This window comes from Ovis canadensis, chromosome 13, assembly GCF_042477335.2.
Source record: "Ovis canadensis isolate MfBH-ARS-UI-01 breed Bighorn chromosome 13, ARS-UI_OviCan_v2, whole genome shotgun sequence".
Classification (NCBI taxonomy): Eukaryota; Metazoa; Chordata; class Mammalia; order Artiodactyla; family Bovidae; genus Ovis; species Ovis canadensis.
Genome location: NC_091257.1, coordinates 64,927,333 through 64,950,504, shown reverse-complemented (window position 1 = coordinate 64,950,504; position 23,172 = coordinate 64,927,333). Strand labels below are relative to the sequence as shown.

Below are 23,172 nucleotides of genomic sequence, written 5' to 3'. Positions count from 1 at the left end.
CACATCCATACATGACCACAGAAAAAAACCATAGCCTTGACTAGATGGACCTTTGTTGGCAAAGTAATGTCTCTGCTTTTCAATATGCTATCTAGGTTGGCCATAACTTTTCTTTGAAGGAGCAAGTGTCTTTTAATTTCATGGCTGCAATCACCATCTGCAGTGATTTTGGGGCCCAAAAAAATAAAGTCTGACCCTGTTTCCACTGTTTCCCCATCTATTTGCCATGAAGTCATGGGACCAGATGCCATGATGTTAGTTTTCTGAATGTTGAGCTTTAAGCCAACCTTTTTACTCTCCTTTTTACTTTCACTTTCATCAAGAGGCTTTTTAGTTCCTCTTCACTTTCTGCCATAAGGGTGATGTCATCTGCATATCTGACGTTATTGATATTTCTCCTGGCAATCTTTTTTTTTTTTTTTTCAGGGTCAAAACAAGCCTGCTATGCTCGTATTTGCTTTTATTAGCTCACAAATAGTAAAGAGAATTCAACAGAACAGAAACAGTCGCATTAGCTCACAGACAACAAGAGACCTAATAATAATAAAAATAAACTACCAAATAGAAAATATTAGGCACAATGACTGAAAGAAAAGATATCATCCTTTATACTAGAATATGGACATGGTGTTTTAGGAGGGAAATTTGAACATAATAAAATCAACGTCTACCTATCTAACATGCCATTTCTTTTTTTCTGGTAACTTTATTTTTTGACATTTCTAACTTTTTGCTTTGTACTGGGGTATAGCCGATTAACAAACAATGCTGTGATATTTCCCGGTGAACAGCTAAGGGATTCAGCCATACAGATACACGTATCCCTCCTCAAACTCCCCTCCCATCCAGGCTGCCACTTACCACTGGGAGGTGTTTCCTGCGCTGTATCGTAGGTCCCTGTTGGTAATCCATTTTAAATAAAGACGTGTCACACACTATTTCTAACTACTGAACACCTGAAATGCTAGAAAAAAATTTAACTGTATATATATATATATATATTAATATATATGGCCAAGTTCGTGGCAAATTAATGAAACAACTGAAGGCAGACTGGGAAAAGGTGAAATTCCCTAAGACAGTATGCCTACGGAGCTGGTAACTGTCCCAGGTTCCGCCCCCCACCCCGACGCCTAGAAGGACCCCAGTTTTAAGGACTACACCTGCACAGGGGCAGGAATCACAGCCTGGGACTGTGTTGGTCTGCTCAGGCCACCGTAACACAACTCCACAGATGGGCAGCAGACACACAAGAAAATTACTTTCACATGGTTCTGGAGGCAAGAAGTCCACGATCAAGGTGCCAGGAAATTCCGTCCCATTGAGACCTCTTTTCCTAGTTCGCAGACAGCTGCCTTCTCTGCTGTGACCGTTTATGATCACGTGACTCCATATAAGCTCCATCTCCAAATACAGATGCACTGGGGGCTGGGGCTTGAACATATGAATTCAGGGACACGGCTCAGTCCACAGTAGGGACTGAGTGACTCCCCAAAGGGCACCTCTCAGGGAATGAGCTAGGAAAACACCGCAGGTTTCTCATCTGTGTTCCAAGTGGAGACATGAAGGATGAAAAAAGTCTCTAGCAACGTCTTATCACAGCCTGACACTGTTGTACGTCTGAGGAGTAAATTCACAAGGCTTGTGAGTGTTGGTGAGCGCCCATACACACTGAAGGACAGCCAGGGAGCAGGGGAAAACCCAAGGGGAACTCTGACTCTGAAGTGGTCCAGGGTTAGTAGGGCCAAAAGCAACAAAATGAAGGTGCTAGGGAAAAAAAAAAATAGCAAACTTCCCTGTTGGAACATACCAAAAATTCCCCTAAATGGAGTTCAGAGGAATGCCAATTCACAATGAAAATTCACTGATCACATCAGAAAACAAGTCACTGGAAAGACGTGGCACTCCTTTAGGAAACAGGGAAGACTCCAGGAGAGGGCTCCGCCTTCCGACAGAGGAGTGCGGTCAAATATATTGCTAAGCTTGAAGCAAAGTCTAAATGGTTTGGTGGGAGGTGTTTCGGGGCGGGGGCGGGGGGGGGGGAGATGTCAGTTTCTTCTCGTTCGTTTGTCGCTGCTGCTTCTCAGAATCAGAAGGCTGAGAGCCTCGCCAGGCCCCGCCCCATCTCGGCATACTGCGCTCGCAGCTTCTCCACGGCCTTCCTGTGCTCCTCGTCCACTTCCACCTGCTTGCTGAGCTGCTCTGTCATGAAATTCTCCTACTGCGTCACGTGCTGTTTCTCACGAGCTATTAAAAGGTCACTATGAATCTTTTTTCGCTCCTGTTCCCTCTGCTGGAGTCTACAGACGGTGTCAGTAGCTGCTTGCAATCTCTGGAGAACTTGGTTTAAGCTGTCTTGCATTGTTGCTCTACACGTCGGAAAAGTATGTTCATTTGTCTCATGGATCATATTCTTCAGATTTTCAAGAACTCGCATTTCTCGAAGACCACGTTTTTCTTCAAATTCTTTCACAAAATAACGGGTTTCACTTTGGATAACTGGTCTGTGATCTAAGAGCCTTGAATGAATTTCTCCAAGATCCCTGATAATGAGGTGCGCCGGCGAGGCCGCAAACCCCAGAGAGTCCTTCTTGCTGCCGCCGCCGTGCCACCCGGGGCGGCCTCCCAACCCACCGGGGTCTCCGTCCCACCTCCGCCTCTCCTGGCAATCTTGATTCCAGCTTGTGCTTCTTCCAGCCCAGCATTTCTCATGGTGTACTCTGCATATAAGTTAAATAAGCAGGGTGACATATGAAGCTTTATATTGAGGCTGCTACATTTTAAAATGTAAGATTTTTTAATGTCGTAAACTCTGAAACAAAGTATTTCATTGCTCTGGCATTTTGCATATAGAGCTCTACTTTAGTCAGCTAATCATAAGAAACTGAAAGTCCTGCTGGAAACTGTTGGGATTCTCCATCATTAATTTAAGTACCTGGAGAGCTGGGGCTCTATCTTCTTTATTGTTTTTCCACCAGCACTGCCTCATACCAGGCACTTAATATATGCACATATAGTGAATGAATTATTTTATATTCAGCTCAGATTTATCCTTGTGTATTTTATTGAATTTTTCTTCTTAAAAGCTAGTAGATCACATATACTGTTTTGGGTTTTACTTTTAACTTGGACTTCACTATCAATTGTAAAAGGTAACATCCAGTAACAATAAATCTGTATTTGATAACAAAAATTCAAGCTATTCAGCGAAACAATAATGATTATCTTGATTATTATTATTATATCTGCTTATCAATCAGACTGTAAAAATGTATGAGTGTTTTCACTTGCACCAGGATCTCCAATGGCGAGGGTAGATGTCCTTTGATTTCTTTGCTTACTTCAGATAGTTTTTTCTCCATTTGTAATATAAATCTATTAGACACACAGAATTAGAGACCACCATTAAGTCTCTGTTACATTTATGTGTTTCTGTGCATTCTGTCTTGCAATGATAATCCAGCAGTTTTTAAACCTAACTTATCAGGATTTCACACAGAATTTAGTGTATGAAAATTACAGTCAGTTGGGTCTCCACCCACCCATGACTTATTTGAAAGCTCTAATGGTTAAGACTGATGCTTAAAATACAAGACACCCAGCTAAATTTGAATTTCAGATAAAATGTGCTTTGTAGTCTAAGTAGGCTCTTTGCCATATTTGGGACATATTTATGCTAAAAAAATTAATCTTTATTTACCTAAATTTCAAATTTAACTGGCATCTCAATTTTTTTGTTTTCTTTAAATTTTTCCCGTTTATTTAAATTTAGGGATCCTACCAAGAGTAGCAATGAGGTATCAATATTATTAGCAGTTTCAAAGCTAATTCTGTTAAAACTGAGCTTTACATTTTCCCCAAGTTTTTTCCTGTGTTTATTCTTTTTCAAACTCACATTTCAGACTTAAACCAGAGAGCAATCACATAAGGTACATATGTTTCAAAGTTGAGGAGTTGACTATTTGTTATTTGAGTAATGCTGTCTTATTTATTCATGATTCAAGAAAGACATTTTACATTTACTGATAAAGCATCTGCTTCAAATATCTTATTATTTGTCACTTAACTTACCGTCATTTTTTTTTAAATTTTTACACAATGTTTCTTGTTATATGAGAACCATGACCATCCAGTTTGTTTGTTTGTTTTTTACCTGATATTAAACACATAGCTAAGAAAATATAATGAAAAACATGCAAGGATGTATTTTCCACCAAGATAAAATTCCACCTTTTCTCCAAAGGAAATACCCCAATTCTGAAAGTTTTATCATATGAATGAGGAAAAATGATAACTAGTTCTCCTTTTTTTGGACTCCAAAATCACTACAGTTGGTGACTGCAACCATGAAATTGAAAGACACTTGCTCTGTTGAAGAAAAGTTATGACCAACCTAGGCAGCATATTAAAAAGCAGAGGCATTGCTTTATCAACAAATGTCTGTCTAGTCAAAGCTATGGTTTTTCCAGTAGTCATGTATGGATGTGAGAGTTGGACTATAAAGAAAGTTGAGCATCAAAGAATTGATGCTTTTGAACTGTGGTGTTGGAGAAGACTCTTGAGAGTCCCTTTGACTGCAAAGAAATCCAACTAGTCCATCCTAAAGGAAATCAGCCCTGAATATTCATTGGAAGGACTGATGCTGAAGCTGAAACTCCAATACTTTGGCCACCTGATGCAAAGAATTCACTCACTGGAAAAGACCCTGATGCTGGGAAAAATTGAAGGCGGGAGGAGAAGGGGACAACAGAGGATGAGATGGTTGGACGGTATCACCGACTCAATGGACATGAGTTTGAGTAAGCTCTGGGAGTTGGTGATAGACAGGGAAGCTTGGCATGCTGCAGTCCATGGGATCGCAGAGTCAGAAACAATTGAGTGACTGAACTGAACTGAACAGAGTGCTCCTTTGAAAATTGCCCTAACGCAGGTAGAGTAGATAACAAATGGCGTTAACGAGAATGAAGGCAGGTCTCAGGGGAGGAATTCCTTAATCTCTGAAGCTTGTAATAGAAAGTTAGGATCCAGAGTGTGAAAATGTCAGAGCAGCACCATGAAATCCTAGAAAGACTCAGTAGGTGGAGAGAATCAAGATTGTATATGAGCAGTTGCTGGGAACCCAGGGTCTGGGAAACACCATGCATTCTGATACAAATCCCCAAGCCCAGGTACCATGGGAACAGCTGATCCTTCACAAACATTTATTGATACGTGGAGAAGAGATGAGTCCTGACATGCTGTCTGGATATTATGAGCAAGGTGACGGGTAACCAAGGAGACCAGACTGACAGCATTGAGTTGCATAAATCCCAGCTGTGAATTCAGAAGGGATGCCTGGGCTTGAATATTCCTTTCGCCCCCAGCTAATATGTGTACTGACCTCTGCTAAGAAGCTTGGAAATATTTTTAAGTAATTTGCTTCTCATAAATAGAACATCTTCTTCAGAAGTTATGTGAGGAGAAACTAAAAATAATTAGTGTAAATGATTCCTCAGACCATGTACCACCCGAAAGAGCAAGAGATAGAGAAATAGAGAGAAGGATAGAAAGGAGTAACTGAGATGCTTTTTTTTTTTTAAGTGTTCTCTGTTGAGAGAAGCTGGTAGGAAGTTTTCCTGGGAAAAATTCTAATAAATTGGACAATTAAAGCACATTCCTCAATAAAAAAAAAAAAGTAAAGCTTAATTGTTAATTTCACTAAGTGTGATCTGTAAGTTTTCACTTGAGGAAATGTGTGGCAAGTTGTTTATATACCTGGCTTTGAATACTATGAAACATCCATTAAAAAAAAAAAATAGATACATTCTATAGCACTTAAAATGAATACTTCCAAGCCTTCCTGGCTTCTGAATTCTGTATCAAACTGAAAGTCTATGAGAGGTAACTTTTATTTAAATTTGGCAAAAGACAGCCTTGTTTCATGCAAAAGGAGGGGAAAAAAGAATAAACAAGTAATAAAAATCAGACTTCCTGGAGTGTCGAGTTCTCAAGTAATAAAATCAGACTTCCTGGAGTGTCGAGTTGTGAAACTTCTGATTTTGAAAAATACTGGATATTTATTGGGAATTTCACTAATGCCTTCTAAGTTTTCTGTGAAGTACAAAAGGAGACAGAAATGGGAGTATTATGGAGAAAGGAGAATTACAAAAAGTTAACTGAAGTCCCCTTCATGTTTTGCTCTTTCAGGAATAACCAGTGAACCAGCCTAGGTTATACATGGATTATCTCAGTCATTTGCTTTGGCTCCAAAATACTTAGAGAAAATAGCATTAAATGGAAAAAAAAAAAAAAGAAACATAATTCCTAGTCATAGTATTTCAGTGACAAAAGCAGATGATAGTGACACACAGATCACGAATAGCTTTGGCCTTTGATCAGTCTCATTTGTTGGGTTCAAAGATATCTTATTTGCTACATGTATCTGAATGTAGACTTTGGGGATGCACGTGATAAGTTTGCCTGAGCTCAGACAAATCTTCAGGATCAAGTGTTTTTTTATTCCCCCTTTTCATTTTCTTATCTTTTTAAAACATCTTATCTTGTCAAGTACTTTTAGAAAATGTCATGTTCTCTCTCAAACTACTAAAACCATAAATGTATAGTACTACCAAAGCTGAGCCTCCAAGGTGGTGGTGCTGCTGCTGCTGCCAAGTGACGTCAGTCGTGTCCGACTCTGTGTGACCCCATAGACGGCAGCCCACCAGGCTTCCCCGTCCCTGGGATTCTCCAGGCAAGAACACTGGAGTGGGTTGCCATTTCCTTCTCCAATCCAAGGTAGTACTAATGGTAAAGAAACTGCCTGCCAATGCATGAGACATAAGAGACATGGGCTCGATCCCTGGGTAGAGAAGATCCCCTGGAGAAGGGCATGGCAACTCACTCCAGTATTTTTGCCTGAAGAATTCCATGGACAGAAAAGCCTGGCGGGATATAGTCCATAGGGTCACAAAGAGTAAAACTTGACTGAAGCGACTTAACATACACGCATGCACTACCAAAGCTACAAAAATGGAAAAGGAGTAAAAGTGAAGAGGAACTAAAAAACCTCTTGATGAAAGTGAAAGAGGAGAGTGAAAAAGTTGGCTTAAAGCTCAACATTCAGAAAACGAAGATCATGGCCTCTGGTCCCATCACTTCATGGCAAATAGATGGGGAAACAGTGGAAACAGTCTCAGACTTTATTTTGGGGAGCTCCAAAATCACTGCAGATGGTGATTTCAGCCATGAAATTAAAAGATCCTTACTCCTTGGAAGGAAATTTATGACCAACCTAGATAGCATATTGAAAAGCAGAGATGTCACTTTGCCAACAAAGGTCCGTCTAGTCAAGGCTATGGTTTTTCTAGTGGTCATGTATGGATGTGAGAGTTGGACTATAAAGAAAGCTGAACACTGAAGAATTGATGCTTTTGAACTGTGGTGTTGGAGAAGACCCTTGAGAGTCCCTTGGACTGCAAGGAGGTCCAACCAGTCCATCCTAAAGGAGATCAGTCCTGGGTGTTCATTGGAAGGACTGATGATGAAGCTGAAACTCCAGTACTTTGGCCACCTCATGAGAAGAGTTGACTCACTGGAAAAGACCCTGATGCTGAGAGGGATTGGGGGCAGGAGGAGAAGGGGACGACAGAGGATGAGATGGCTGGATGGCATCACCGACTCAATGGACATGAGTTTAAGTGAACTCCAGGAGTTGGTGATGGACAGGGAGGCCTGGAGTGCTGTGATTCATGGGGTCGCAAAGAGTCGGACATGACTGAGTGACTGAACTGAACAGAACTGAAAAGAGAATACTGTGAAAAATTGTATGCCAGTGACTTGGATAATCTAGATGAAACGGACAAAGTCATAGAAACATGCCAAGACTGAATAACAAAGAAATAGAAAATCTGAATAGAGGTATAACTATTAAGGAGGTTGACTCAGTAATCAACAGCCTCTCGACAAAGAAAAACCCTAGAAAGGATGATTTCATTTGGAAATATTCCAAATATTTCTATAAAGAACTAACACTAATCCTCCTTAAACTCTTCCAAAAAGTCAAACAGGAGGGAAGACTTCCTAATTCATTCTATGAGACCAGAATTACTATGATATCAAAGTCACATAAAGACCATATAAGGAAAGAAAAACAATATTATAGAAAATGAAGTAAAAACCCTCAACAAAATACAAGAACACTGAAGTCATCACCATATTAAGATGACTGTGTGGAATTTATTTCTGCAATATTCAGATCAGTTCAGTTGCTCAGTGTTTGACTGTCTGCAACCCTATGAACTGCAGCACGCCAGGCCTCCCTGTCCATCACCAACTCCTGGAGTCTACCCCAACCCATGTTCATTGAGTCAGTGATGCCATCCAAAGACCCAGCACCAGGGTCTTTTCAAATGAGTCAGCTCTTAACATCAGGAGGCCAAAGTATTGGAGTTTCAGCTTCAACATCAGTCCTTCCAATGAACACCCAGGACTGATCTCCTTTAGGATGGACTGGTTGGATCTCCTCACAGTCCAAGGGACTCTCAAGAGTCTTCTCCAACACCACAGTTCAAAAGCATCAATTCTTTGGCGCTCAGCCTTCTTTATAGTCCAACTTTCACATCCATACATGACTACTCGAAAAAACACATTGACTAGACGGACCTTTGTTGACAAAGTAATGACTGTGCTTTTTAATATGCTATCTAGGTTGGTCATAACTTTCCTTCCAAGGAGTAAACGTCTTTTAATTTCATGGCTGCAATCACCATCTGCAGTGATTTGGGAGCCCAGAAAAATAGTCAGCCACTGTTTCCACTGTTTCCCCATCTATTTGCCATGAAGTAGTGGGACCACATGCCATGATCTCAGTTTTCTGAATGTTGAGCTTTAAGCCAAGTTTTTCACTCTCCTCTTTCACTTTTATCAAGAGGCTCTTTAGTTCTTCACTTTCTGCCATAAGGGTGGTGTCATCTGAGGTTATTGACATTTCCCCTGGCAATCTTGATTCCAGCTTGTGCTTCATCCAGCCCAGCGTTTCTCATGATGTACTCTGCATGTAAGTTAAATAAGCAGGGTGACAGTATACAGCCTTGACGTACTCCTTTCCCTATTTGGAACCAGTTTGTTCCATGTCCAATTCTAACTGTTGCTTCCTGACCTGCGTACAGGTTTCTCAAGAGGCAGGTCAGGTGGTCTGGTATTCCCATCTCTGCAATGTAAGATGATTCAAAATAAAAATAAATCACTCGATATACCACATTAACAGGATGAAGGAAAGAAAAATAAGATAATATATACAGAAAAACCAGTTGATGAAATTTAACACTTTCATGTTTAAAAAATAAAAAAAGCTCAACAAACCAGAATAGAAACTACTTCAAATTATATTATTTGAATATAACACAGGGCACACATGAAAACTCACAGCAAAATCACAGTCAATGTTGAAGGCCTGAAAGATTTTCCTCTAACATAACAAAAAGCACACTTTTACCACTTTTAGTTAACATTATACTGGAAGTACCAGCCAGAAAAGTTAGACAAGAAAAACAAATAAAAGACATCCAAATTGGAAAAGAAGAAGGAAAATGATTTCTATTCCAAGATGACATGATCTTATATGTGGAAAACCTTAAAGATCCCAGGGGAAAGAATAATTAGAATTAATATGCAAATTAAACAAGGTAGAAGGATACAAAACCAGTAAGAAAGTCAACTGCATTTTTATACACTAGTAATAAATAATCTGAAAAGAAAATTAAGAAGACAATTAATTAACAATAGTGTCAAAAGGATAAAATGCTTTGGAATTTACTTACCAAGAAAGTGAAACACAAAACTACAAAACATTGCTGAATAGTTAAAGAGGACATAAATAAATGAATGGAAAGACATGCTGTTCATCGATTGGAAGATTAATATTATTACGATGTATACAAAGCAGGTCTTTCCAAGTGATGCAGAAGTGATGAATCTGCCTGCCAATGTGGAGAACATAGGAGATACAGGTTCAATCCCTGGGTTGGGAAGATCCCCTGGCAGAGGAAATGGCAACCCACTCCAGTGTCTTACCAGGACAATTCCCTTAAGAGAAAAGCCTAGGAGGCTACAGTCCATGGGGTCACAAAGAGTTGGACATTACTGAGCATGCATGCATATGCACTATAGAAAGCAATCTGCAGATTCAGTCTAATCCTTACCAAAAGCTCAACATTTTCCTTTGGGAGGGGGCAAAAATAGAAAAGTCCATTTTAAAATTCATATCAAACCTCAAAACATCCCCCAACAGCTAAAACAATCCTTTGTTTAATGGTTACAGAATTCCAGTTTGGGATGATGTAGTATTCTGGAGATGAGTAGTGATAATAACTGTATAACAATGTGGATTTACTTAGTACACTGAACTGTACATTAAAAATAGTTAAGATGATGAATTTTATGTTATGCATATTTTACTACAATTTTAAAAATCCTATAAAACAGTGACTAGATTATAGATTATCTTCCAACATAGAAGGTACCAGTAATATAGATGGACAGACACACACTCTTCTAACTGTGGTGGTAGAAAGTTGAACGAGAAAACTTCTTTGCACATAGGCAAGCAACAAAAGAATGCAAGAATTGTAGGAACTGGGAAGGAACTGGGAGGAAACGGGGCAAAAATGCCCAGAGGCAAGTAAAGTTAGAAAATAGTTTGGGGCCAGCTTCTGAAAAGCTTTGAATGCTACACTAAAAATTTTTGACTTTCTGCTTCAGGCAATGAAAATTTGCCAGGTCTTTTTAGCTGAAGAATGGCTTGACCAGAAAAATACTAGGAATAAAACTTTTATGAAAACATGGAGCACGGAGCTAAGCTGAATGCAGGAAACCAATTATGCAGTGAGAGGAAGGGAAGTATAAATTTATGAGTGAGCAATTAAATGTATTTATGGAAATTGATTTTCTCAAAATAACTCCAGTGAGTTAAGTCTTTCCTTTCTGATATATTTTTTACAACATGGAGAATAAAATACTCAGAAGTCTGAGGTTTATGCTTTAAGCATAATCTCCATTCACTGTAGTCACTCACAAGAGCATGGCCATTCTGGCATTGGGATATGACTAATAAAGCTATGATTTCACTCCAGTAAAACTCACTCTAATCTGATCAGAGGAGATCAAGAAAGAAAATAAAGATACTTGCTCTTACCCTAAATGAAAAACATTCTTATAATAATCTTTGATTTCATGCCAACACGTTACAAGGAGAAAAAAATGAAAATACACAGACATATCTGCATATATATGACTTAAAATATGCCCCTAATTCATTTTGCAAAAACATAATCTTAGATTTGTGATAATTAAATGAGAAACAAGATGCTCGAGAAAAGATCAGGTTTAAGCTCCAGAAATATTGTTGCTGATCCTTTTTATTTTCACTTCTTGAGATTACAAGCTAAGTTTCTCAATAGTTACCTATATCAGATTTCCCCTGTTCAGTCTGGAGAGACTTGATTTTCCTGATATGACACAATATAACAGAAGGCATTGGGGCATCGAGGGTTAGAGCATCGTGAAGACATTGGCTGGTTTATGATGTCAGAGTTAATCACTTACTGTTGTGGGCAGCCCTTGAATTTTACAGTGCTAGGCTCATAGTCATCCACTTCCCTGGGCCATCTGTAATATATGCCATCTCTTAGCAAGGAAGAGTGACACCTAGCCATAGTTCATATCTTTGCATAGGAGCTTGGCAGCATCCATCATCATACCCAAGATCTTGGCCAGTTCTGCCCAGAGACAAATGATAGCTTATCTGGTTTGGGTGGGTACATGCTGCCACTCTGTTCATGAGGAAACCAGATCATCATCAGACCCCTAGTGCTCCCAGCCTCAATGAGGTCACATCATCAGGTCACAGTTTATCACATGGATCCTTTCTCTCCCAGTCATTTTCCATGTTTTCTTTCTATATGCTAAATGTCAAAAAAAAAAAAAAAACTAATAATACTATTTAAATGATATAAGATGAAATACGGTTCTTATATGTAAGCATTCTGATGTTATATAAGGCCTACAGGAATTCAAAATAAGAGCAATAACAACAGTTAGAACTTTAAAACAAAGGAAATTTATTAGTAAAAAACAAAGCAGAAACTGAGCAGAAGGTGGGACGAAGAGGAAGGAAAGGTGAGGGGAGGAAATGTGAGCTCCCCTAAGAGGCCAGGAGTCCCATCCCTGGGTGAGCTGGGAGAACCTCTGTTTAAAATATGATATTTTCTGAATCTCCAAAATCATATGTTGAATGAAAAAATCATATGTTAAATATCATTTATATGATATTCTAGAAATAATCTGTGGTGGAAAGAAATCAGAAAAATGATTATCTTAGAGAACTTCCCAGGATGGTGAAAGTTTATCTGGACAGAGGCTCAAGTTACATGGTTGTTTGCATTTATCAAAATTAAGTAAGAACATAAATTTATGATTTAATTGCATTACATGTAAGTTTTATCTCAGAACAAATGTTGAAATCTAGTTAATTATATGCTTGCTAGAGTGTCTATGAGAATATATCTTGATGTATAGGCTTCCCCAGTGGCTGAGCAGTGAACAGTCTGCCTGAAATGCAGGAAACAGAGACACAGGTTTGATCCCTGGGTCAGGAAGATCCCCTGAAGGAGGGAACGGGATCCCACTCCAGTATTCTTGCCTGGAGAGTCCCATGGACAGAAGAATCTAGTGGGCTACAGTCCATAGGGTGGCAGAGTTGAACCACTACTAAAGCAACTAAGCATGCACACACATCTTGATGTCTGCATAAAGCAATTTACTTTGAAATGCACAAAAAGATAATATGGGTTAATCAAACAATAGAGAGATAGACAAATGTATAGATACATGAGAAATAAATATACAAAATGATGCTGGCATTATCTAGGTGGTAAGTATACAGATGTTTACTCTAAGATTCAATTTGACACATACCTGAAAATATATAAATGTTGGAGAAAAAGATCACTTTCTTGTTCAACAAATAGAGATCCGTCTGCTAATGTCTTCTCTGGTGGCTCAGTTGGTAAAGAATCTGCCTGAAATGCAGGAGACCTGGGTTTGATCCCTGGGTCAAAAAGATCCCTTGAAGGAGGAAATGGCAATCCACTCCAGTATTCTTGTCTAGAGAATTCCATGAACAGAAGAGCCTGGCAGGCTACAGTCCAGGGGTTGCAAAGAGTCAGACATGACTGAGCGACTAACACTTTCACTTTTTTCTGTGTTAATAATCATGCTCTTTTTAGAATACCAATGCTTCTGGAAAAGTTAAAGGCATCAAAATCATTGATATATTTAATATTTTTCCACATTTTTCTCCCTCTCCATATTCATTTATTCATTCATTCTCTCTCTAAACACATACACACATATATATGTATATATGTATCTGTCCATATGGATCAATAGATAGATTATTGATAGACAGATATAGAGAAATTGTTAGATATCTCGAGACCAGGATTAGGATGATATAGGTGAATCGCCTCAGAGGCAAAATTTAAGGCAGCATCCTCAGGACATACAGAGGAATCTAATTCCAACCTGTATACCTGTATCATGTATACAGCTCCACATTTGCTAGACATATGCTCCCCTAGGCAAGGTTCTTAAACTCTCGATATCTTCACTGAATGAATAATAAATAGTACCTAACTGATAAAGTTGTTAAAAGGATTAAATGAATTATTGCACAAAAATGTTCCAGAAACATTGCCTAATAGTATTCTCAATATATCTTGCTATTATTAATAATCATTGTTGCAATAATATAAAATTTGATTTACTTAAACTAGAAAATTTCAAGTTGAAGCACCTGGTATTAAGTAGCCGCAAATTGTGCTAATTTAGAAAAAGAGTTTTCATGTGAATGTGTTTATGCTGCTTCTGTCCTGAAGCAGTGAAAATTGAATTATACACTCTTTGAATATAGAAAAACAAACACAGTTTAAAAATAAAGTTTTATTTTGCAAGTGGTAAAACCAAACTGGAAAATTCTAATTAGTCCCATCTGCACTGTCCCTGCTCTTATTTGTAATATATGCTAGAGATTTTTTTTTCATGGTGATCAAATATTACAGGACCTCACAAGAGCTTAAGTGCTGAACTTTAAATTTGGTATTTTTTCATGAATGTGGGAAGAATTGGGCAGAGAAATGCACTTTTAGCTGTGTGGAGGGCAGTAGGGTCCACTGATTTTATTTTCACTGTTAAAACCTGTACAAAAATAACATTATTATGACACACTGAAAGCCCCTAGAATATGTCAAAATGACTAAGAAAAGAAAATACAAGGAGGAAAACTTTAAGTGGGTTTGATTTTGAAAGCCAAATATTTTTAGAAAAATCTAGTGAAACCTGCTTATGACTTTCTTACTTTCAACATTTCCCTACATCAAATGTTTATCTTTCAAAGGCCTGGTTAGGACACACACACACACACACACACACACACACACACACAATATTTCTTTTCAACATTTACCTTTCCTGGTCCTGGGGAAGATATTATAAGGGATGGGCTCTAACATTTAAACAAACACATGAATAAACTACCAATGGGAAAAATAGCACCTCAGTTCTTAAAGGGCTTATCTTAGCCAAAAGGAGGCTTCCTTGGGGTCTGTTCTGTCCTGTCAGACAAGAAATGGCAATATGGTAACTTCAAAGTATTGCAGCACTAACTGTCGACTGCTATTTTTGGGTCCTAAAGAAAAACTGTTTAGGAAATTAAGTTCCCCATACCCCCTTGTAGGCAGACTCCCAGGACCTTCTCCATAAACCATGGAAGCTTCTGTGGGCCAAGCGGCCATGCTTATCCTTGGTTCCGTCTTAGCTCTGGTTCTCGTGCTGAGCTTCTCCGAATCATGAATGAGCATCTATAGGCAGAGCTGTCTGTATAAGGCTTTAAAATCTGTTGAAATATACATTAGTAAAAGCAAAGGCCCTCAAAGAGAGATGTCCATCATTAAGTTACAAAAAACCCCCACCAATTAATACTGGCTCATTTCAGACAATGAGCTGAAAGGACGCCTGGTGCTTGGAAGTAGGGTGTTAGAGCAGCAGTGGTAAGAATGCCAGGGAATACATAATTACCATGCACCACTCTTAAGATACTCAACTCACCCTTTCTCATGTAAGCTATGTCTCGGGTAATCAGCAGGTGGCGCTGTTCCCTGGGGCTCAGGGCTTGTCAGAGTAGCCGGAGTCTGTAGCACAGGATTGTACTTCACATATCATACTGGTAGAATGTGAGAGATTATGTCATCTTCCCCAAATGCTGGAAAACCTGGAGTTGTTTGCCATTAAGAATTCACTAATAAGTTATGTTAAAGGACTGAGAAGTCCTGATAAGACTATGCTATGGAAAGTTTTTCACTCATCTCTATTGAGCTGGCTTTCTCTTTTGAACTTTTAAAAATATGGTTTCCAAATATAAATTTTGCTTTTCAGCCATCTTGTTCATCCCTATAACTGGGTGCTACTACCAATGAGAAAGTCAAACCAAATGCAATCATGCGCGGAGGTCTGAGATAAACAGGTTCCTGGTGTAAATCACATGTGAAGAATGACTTGATTCAGGACTAATACCTCTTGCTTATGGAAGGATGGAGTGTGAGAGTTTCTAACCACGTATTCCAGAATAAGAGGCAGGATGTGATCCAGCTTCCCATCAGAAACACTTGGGAGACTATTTTAAAGTGACAGATTTCCAAGCCTTACCTCAAACCTGCTGCAACCAAAACCCTGGGGGATATGACACTAGAACCTGTATTCTTTTGTAATCTCCTTAAGTCAATTCTGGTGCATCTGAGCCATTATTTGACCATGAGGACTTCTAAACAATGTAACTGTTTCTAAGAAAATAATGAAGAATCCTATGATATTAAAAAAAAATCTTGCAGGATACAGCAACTCAGCTTTCAGAGACTCAAAGGACAGTATCATTCCTTGGACTATCTCTTAAAAACTTGCTTTCATGAGTTTGAATGTTCATGACAAAAAGCTACTTATCTAAATAAACTCAAGAAAATTATTCTCTTTCATGGGAGAAATCTGTGAGTAAAAGACAAAGTTGGATTGTTTTTTCATATGAAGTTATTGTGCCTCTCATTCATTACTAATGGATATAATGGAACTCCTACTATATGATTAGCATAATAATAATGAGACAAAACTCCATCCTCAAGGAGCGTACCTAGTGCAAATTGTGCAGAGAAAAGCAAAAGATAGTATAAATAAGAATCTGTCCTATAGGCCAGATATTCAGTTCAGTTCAGTTCAGTAGCTCATGTCTGACCCTTTGCGATCCCATTGAATGCAGCACACCAAGCTTCCCTGTCTAGCACCAACTCCTGAAACTTACTCAAAGTCATGTCCATCCAGTCTGTGATGCTATTCAACCATCTCATCCTTTGTTGCTCCCTTCTCCTCCCTCTTTCAATCTTTTTTTAAATAAATTTATTTATTTTAATTGGAGGTTAATTACTTTACAATATTGTATTGTTTTTCCCAGACATCACCATGTATCCACCACAGGTATATACATATAGAACAGTCTTTTGGACTCTGTGGGAGAGGGAGAGGGTGGGATGATTTGGGAGAATGGCATTGAACATGTATAATATCATATATGAAATGAGTCGCCAACCCAGGTTCAATGCATGATACTGTATGCTTGGGGCTGGTGCACTGGGACGACCCTCCTTCAATCTTTCCCAGGATCACGGTCTTTTCAAATGAGTCAGTTCTTCACATCAAGTGGCCAAAGTATTGGAGTTTCAGCTTCAGCATGAGTCCTTCCAATGAATATTCAGGACTGATTTGCTTTAGGGTTGACTGATTGGATCTCCTTGCAGTCTAAGGGACTCTCATGTGTCTTCTCCAACACCACAGTCCAAAAGCATCAATTCTTTGGTGCTCAGCTTTCTTTATAGTCTAACTCTCACATGCAAAATGACTACTGGAAAGACCACAGCTTTGACTAGATGGACCTTTGTTGGCAAAATAATGTCTCTGCTTATTAATATGCTGTCTAGGTTGGTCATAGCTTTTCTTCCAAGGAGCAAGTATCTTTCAATTTCATGGCTACAGTCACCATCTGCAGTGATTTTGGAGCCCCCCAAAATAAAGTCTGTCACTGTTTCCCCTGTTTCCCCTTCTATTTGCCATGGAATGATGGGACCAGGTACCATGATCTTAGTTTTCTGAATGTTGAGCTTCAAGCCAACTTTTTCCCTCTCCTCTTTCACTTTCATCAACAGGCTCTTTAGTTCTTCTTCACTTTCTGCCATAATGGTGGTGTCATCTGCATATCTTAGGTTATTGATATATCTCCTGGCAATCTTGATTACAGCTTGTGCTTCTTCTAGCCCAGCATTTTTCATGATGTACTCTGCATATAAGTTAACTAAACAGGGTGACAATGTACAGCCTTGAAGTACTCCTTTACCGATTTGGAACCATTCTGTTAGTCGATGTCCAGTTCTATCTGTTACTTCTTGACCTGCATACAAATTTCTCAGGAAGCAGGTGATGTGGTCTGGTATTCCCATCTCTTGAAGAATATTCCACAGTTTGTTGTGATCCACACAGTCAAAGGTGGTGTAGTCAATAACACCGAAGAGGATATTTCCCTGGGAACTCTCTTACTTTTTCTGATGATCTAACAGATACAGGCAACTTGATCTCTGGTTGCCTTTTCTAAAACCAGCTTGAACATCTGGAAGTTCATGGTCCACCTACTGTTGAAGCCTGGCCTGGAGAATTTTGAGCATTACTTTGCTAGCATGTGAGATGAGTATAATAGTTTGAACATTCTTTGGCATGAACAGTATTTAAAAGCAAAAAATAGGGCACTGAAAGATGAACTCCCCCGGTGAGTAGGTGCCCAATATGTTACTGGAGATCAGTGCAGAAGTAAATCCAGAAAGAACAAAGAGATGGAGCCAAAGCAAAAACAACACGCAGTTGTGGATGTGTCTGGTGGTGAAAGTAGTCTGATTCTGTAAAGAGCAATATTGCATAGAACCTGGGATGTTAGATCCATCAATCAAGACAAATTGGAAGTGGTCAAACAGGAGATGGCAAGAGTGAACATCAGCATTTTAGGACTCAGTGAACTAAAATGGATGGGAATGGGCGAATTTAACTCAGATGACCATTATATCTACTACTATGGACACGAAGCCCTTAGAAGAAATGGCACAGCCATCATAGTCAAGAAAAGAGTCCAAAATGCAGTACTTGGATGCAATCTCAAAAACGACAGAATGATCTCTGTTTGTTTCCAAGGTAAACTATTCAATATCATTGAATAGTTTATGTAATATAAGTACATATCCAAGTCTATATCCAGACCAGTAATGCTGAAGAAGATGAAGTTGAATGGTTCTATGAAGACTTACAAGACCTTCTAGAACTAACAGCTAAAAAAGATGTCCTTTTCATTATAGGGGACTGGAATGCAAAAGTAGGAAGTCAAGAGATACCTGGAGTAACAGGCAAGTTGGCCTTGGAGTACAAAATGAAGGAAGGCAAAGGCTAACAACCTTTTGCCAAGAGAACGCTCTGGTCGCAGCAAATACCCTCTTCCAACAACACAAGAGAAGAGTCTACATATGTACAGCACCAGATGGTCAATACCGAAATCAGACTGATTATATTCTTTGCAGCAAAAGATGGAGAAGCTTTGTGCAGTCAACAAAAACAAGACTGTGAACTGACTGTGGCTCAGATCATGAACTCCTTATTGCCAAATTCAGACTTAAATTGAAGAAAGTAGGAAATACCAGTAGACCATTCAGGTATGACCCAAATCAAATCTCTTATGATTATACAGTGGAAGTGACAAATAGATTCAAGGGATTAGATCTGATAAACTGCCTAAAGAATTATGGCTGGAAGTTCATGACATTGTATGAACAATGATCATACAGTGATCAGGCAGTGGTCAAGACCATCCTGAAGTTAAAGAAATGCAGAAAGGCAAAATGGTTGTCTGAAGAGGCCTTACAAATAGGTAACAAAAGAAGAGAAGCTAAAGGCAAAGGAGAAATGGAAAGATATGCCCAGTTGAATGCAGCATTCCAAAGAATAACAAGGAGAGATAAGAAAGCCTTCCTCAGTGATCAATGCAAAGAAATAGAGGAAAATGATTGAATGGGAAAGACTAGCGATCTCTTCAAGAAAATTAGAGATACCAAGGGAACATTTCATGCAAAGATGGGCTCAATAAAGGACAGAAATGGTATGGACCTAACAGAAGCAGAAGATATTAAGAAGAGATGGCATGAATACATAGAAGAACTATACAAAAAAAAGAAAAAAAAGAAGATCTTCATGACCCAGATAACCATGATGGTGTGATCACTCACCTAGAGCCAGACGTTCTAGAATGTGAAGTCAAGTGGACCTCAGGAAGCATCACTACAAACAAAGCTAATGGAGGTGATGGAATTCCAGTTGAGCTATTTCAAATCCTAAAAGATGATGCTGTGAAAGTTACTGCACTCAATATGCCATCAAATTTGGAAAACTCAGCAGTGGCCACAGGACTGGAAAAGGTCAGTTTTTATTCCCATCCCAAAGGTAGTCCAGATGTGTTTGAACATAAAGAAGAAGCACAATAAGGGGGCTGGTAGAAATGAAAAATAATGATGTGTTCTGACAAGGGCAATTTTTATTTCCTCCTTAGTAAAAGTGATATACTTTTAAAAGAAATGTTGAATGGCATGGTATTCAAAAATATTTTAAAAATAACCAGTTATTTGGATGGTTGCTTTTTCTGGGAAGATTAATCAAAAATAGCTCCTGGACTGTGGGAACTTTATGGTTTTTATTTTATTTAGTGTTAATTGGAGGATAATTACTTTACAATGTTGTGTTGGTTTCTGCCATACATCAACACGAATTAGCCATAGATATACATATGTCCCCTCTTGAACCTCCCTCTCACACTATCCCACCCTCTAGTTGTCACAGACCACTGGATTGAGCTTCCTGCGTCATACAGCAAATTCCCACTGGCTATCTATTTTACATGCAGTAATATATATATATATATATATATATATATATATATATATATATATATATATATATATATCCCTTTTATGGATCACAGCCTTGTCATACCAAAGGGGCTTGCATAACTCAATGTAGCTATAGCTATGAGCTATGCTGTGCAGGGCCACCCAAGACTGGCAAATCATAGTAGAGAGTTATGATAAAACATGGCCCACTGGAGGAAGGAATGGCAAAGCCCTCCAGTATTCTTCCTATGAGAACCCCATGAACAGAATGAAAGTGCAAAAAGTTGTGACACCAAAAGATGAATCCCCACAGGTCAAATAAACCCCTGGGGAAGAGCGCAGAACAATTACTAATAGCTCCAGAAAGAGTGAAGCAGCTGGGCCAAAGCAGAAATGATGCTTTGTTGTGGATGTGTCTGGTGGTGAAAGAAAAGTCTGATGCCATAAAGAACAATATTGCACAGGAACCTGGAATGTTAGGTCCATGAATCAAAGTAAACTGGATGTGGTCAAGCAGGAGATGGCAAGAATGGACATTGATATCTTAGGAATTAGTGAACTAAAATGAACCGGAATGGGCACCACCTGCTGCTAATGATATGCTACTCTTACTATACGACATTTATTTTTCACTTTCTGACTTACTTCACAATGTATAACAGGTTCTAGGTTCATCCACCTCACTAGAACTGACTCAAATTCATTCCTTTTTATGATTCAGTAATATTCTATTGTATATATGTACTGCAACTTCTTTATCCATTCATCTGTCAATGGGCATTTAAATTGCTTCCATGCCCTGGCTAATGTAAATAGCTGCAACGAACATGGGGGTACATATGTCATTTAGAATTGTGGTCTTCTGAGGATATATGGTTAGTAGTGAAATTGCTTGGTCAACTGAAAGGAGATCCAACGAGTCCATTCTAAAGGAGATCAGCTCTGGGTGTTCTTTGGAAGGAATGATGCTAAAGCTGAAACTCCAGTACTTTGGCCACCTCATCCGAAGAGTTGACTCATTGGAAAAGACTCTGATGCTGGGAGAGATTGGGGGCAGGAGGAAAAGGGGACAGCAGAGGATGAAATGGCTGGATGGCATCACCGACTCAATGGATGTGAGTTTGAGTGAACTCCGGGAGTTGGTGATGGACAGGGAGGCCTGGCATGCTGCAACTCATGGGGTCGCAAAGAGTCGGACACGACTGAGCGACTGAACTGAACTGATGGTAGTTTTTCCCCCTAATTTTTAAAGAAATTTCCATACTGTTCTCCCTAGTGGCTGTATCAGTTTGCATTCCCACCAACAGTGCAAGAAGGTTCCCTTTTCTCCACATCCTCTCTAGCATTTATTGTTTGTAGATTTTTTGATAATGTTCATTCTGATTAGTATGAGGTTATACCTCATTGTAGTTTTGATTTACATTTCTCTAATAAGAAGTGATGTTGAGCATCCTTTCATGTGTTTATTAGCCATCTGGATATCTTCTTTGGAGAAATATCTGTTTAAGTCCTTTGTCCATTTTTTGATTGGGTTGTTTTTCTGATATTGAGCTGCTTATATATTTTAGAGATTAATCCTTATTGGTTGCTTCATTTGCAATTATTTTCTCCCATTCTGAGGGTTGCCTTTTGGTCTTGTTTGTGGTTTCTTTTGTTGTACAAAAGCTTTTAAGTTTAATTAGCTGGACCATAGGAACTTTAGGTGAGCCCCTCTCATTGGTGTGGCTGGCTTCCCCATCCTTTCTGGGCCTCAGTGCCTAGACTACTGTCATGAATGTAAAATTTTCCAAAAATAAATGGGCCAAAGCTTGGACCCCCTGGGCTTGTTGGACACATGATTTTAAGACCTTAAATTCCACTTGATTCTCTTTCAGATAAGGAGGAAGCACTAATTAGTTAATTTCAGATTAAAGTGAGAGGCCACTCTAAATCCATGAATGATTTAACATGATGGGTCTTGCAGATCTGGCACTGCACTGTTGGAAAATACTCAGTTGTTTCCAAGATCTTGACTACCACTGATGCTTTTATATCCTTCATACTTTTATAAATTGCATCTTAATTTTTCTCTTTTAAAAAACAAGCCCTGTATGTTACAGCTTAGATTTTCCTGGAGGATTTGTTCTTCTAGATTATAAAATGCCTAAGACTAGCTTTTATTTCGAGTTGCCACTAAAACTCAATCAGTGGAATGGAGTTATATGAAAATAGCAAACCCTAGAAGGTATAGTTCTTTCTCAGGAGAATATGGGTAAAAAATTTTTGTCAGTTTTCATCTCATTGTTTTATTCAGTTTGCTCCCAAGACAAAATCAATGGTAATAGGGATCACAAATATAATTTCATTTAGCTTACAAGCTTAATGAGTAAAATTTGAAAAATGGAAAATATTACACAAGTTGCAAAGAAAGTACTTCTGGAGTTTCATTGACACAGCAAAGGGAAATAATATAAATACAACAAGTGTTAACACTTAAAGCACTGCATTCATGCTAAGCTGTTTCAGTCATGTCCAACTCTTTGCAACCCTATGGACTATAGCCCTCCAGGCTTCTCTGTCCATGGGATTCTTCAGGCAGGAATACTGCAGTCAGTTGACATTTTCTTCTCCAAGGGACAAACCTGTGTCTTGAATGTCTCCTGCACTTGAAGGCAGGTTCTTTACAACTAGTACCACCTGGGAAGCCCAGATTTAGAAGAGTATTTGTAACCTACTCATTTCTAGACAATTATGGGACCTTGGTGCAAACCCTTCATCTATCATTGCTGATTTCCTTTGACATGCATGAACTCATATTTAGCTTAATATAGATATAAATGGTTATGTGTATAAATGTTTATACACATTTATATATGAAATGGTTTGTACTTCCCTTGTAGCTCAGACTAAAGACTGAGTCTAAAGACTCAGTCTAAAGAATCTACCTGCATTAAAAGAGACCTGAATTTGATCCCTGGGTTGGGAAGATCCCCTGGAGAAGGAAATGGCAACCCACTCCCATATTCCTGCCTGGAAAATCCCACGAACAGAGAGGCCTGGCAGGCTACAGTCCCTGGGGTCACAAGAGTTGGACACTACTAAACCACCACCATAAACATTTATATATATAAATATATATAAATCA

General features: G+C 38.9%; 1 pseudogene; it reads right to left on the bottom strand.

Annotated features, from left to right (window-relative positions):
- Positions 1-2,089: 2,089 nt before the first annotated feature.
- Positions 2,090-2,712, bottom strand: LOC138417254 (biogenesis of lysosome-related organelles complex 1 subunit 5 pseudogene; annotated as a pseudogene).
- Positions 2,713-23,172: the final 20,460 nt, after the last annotated feature.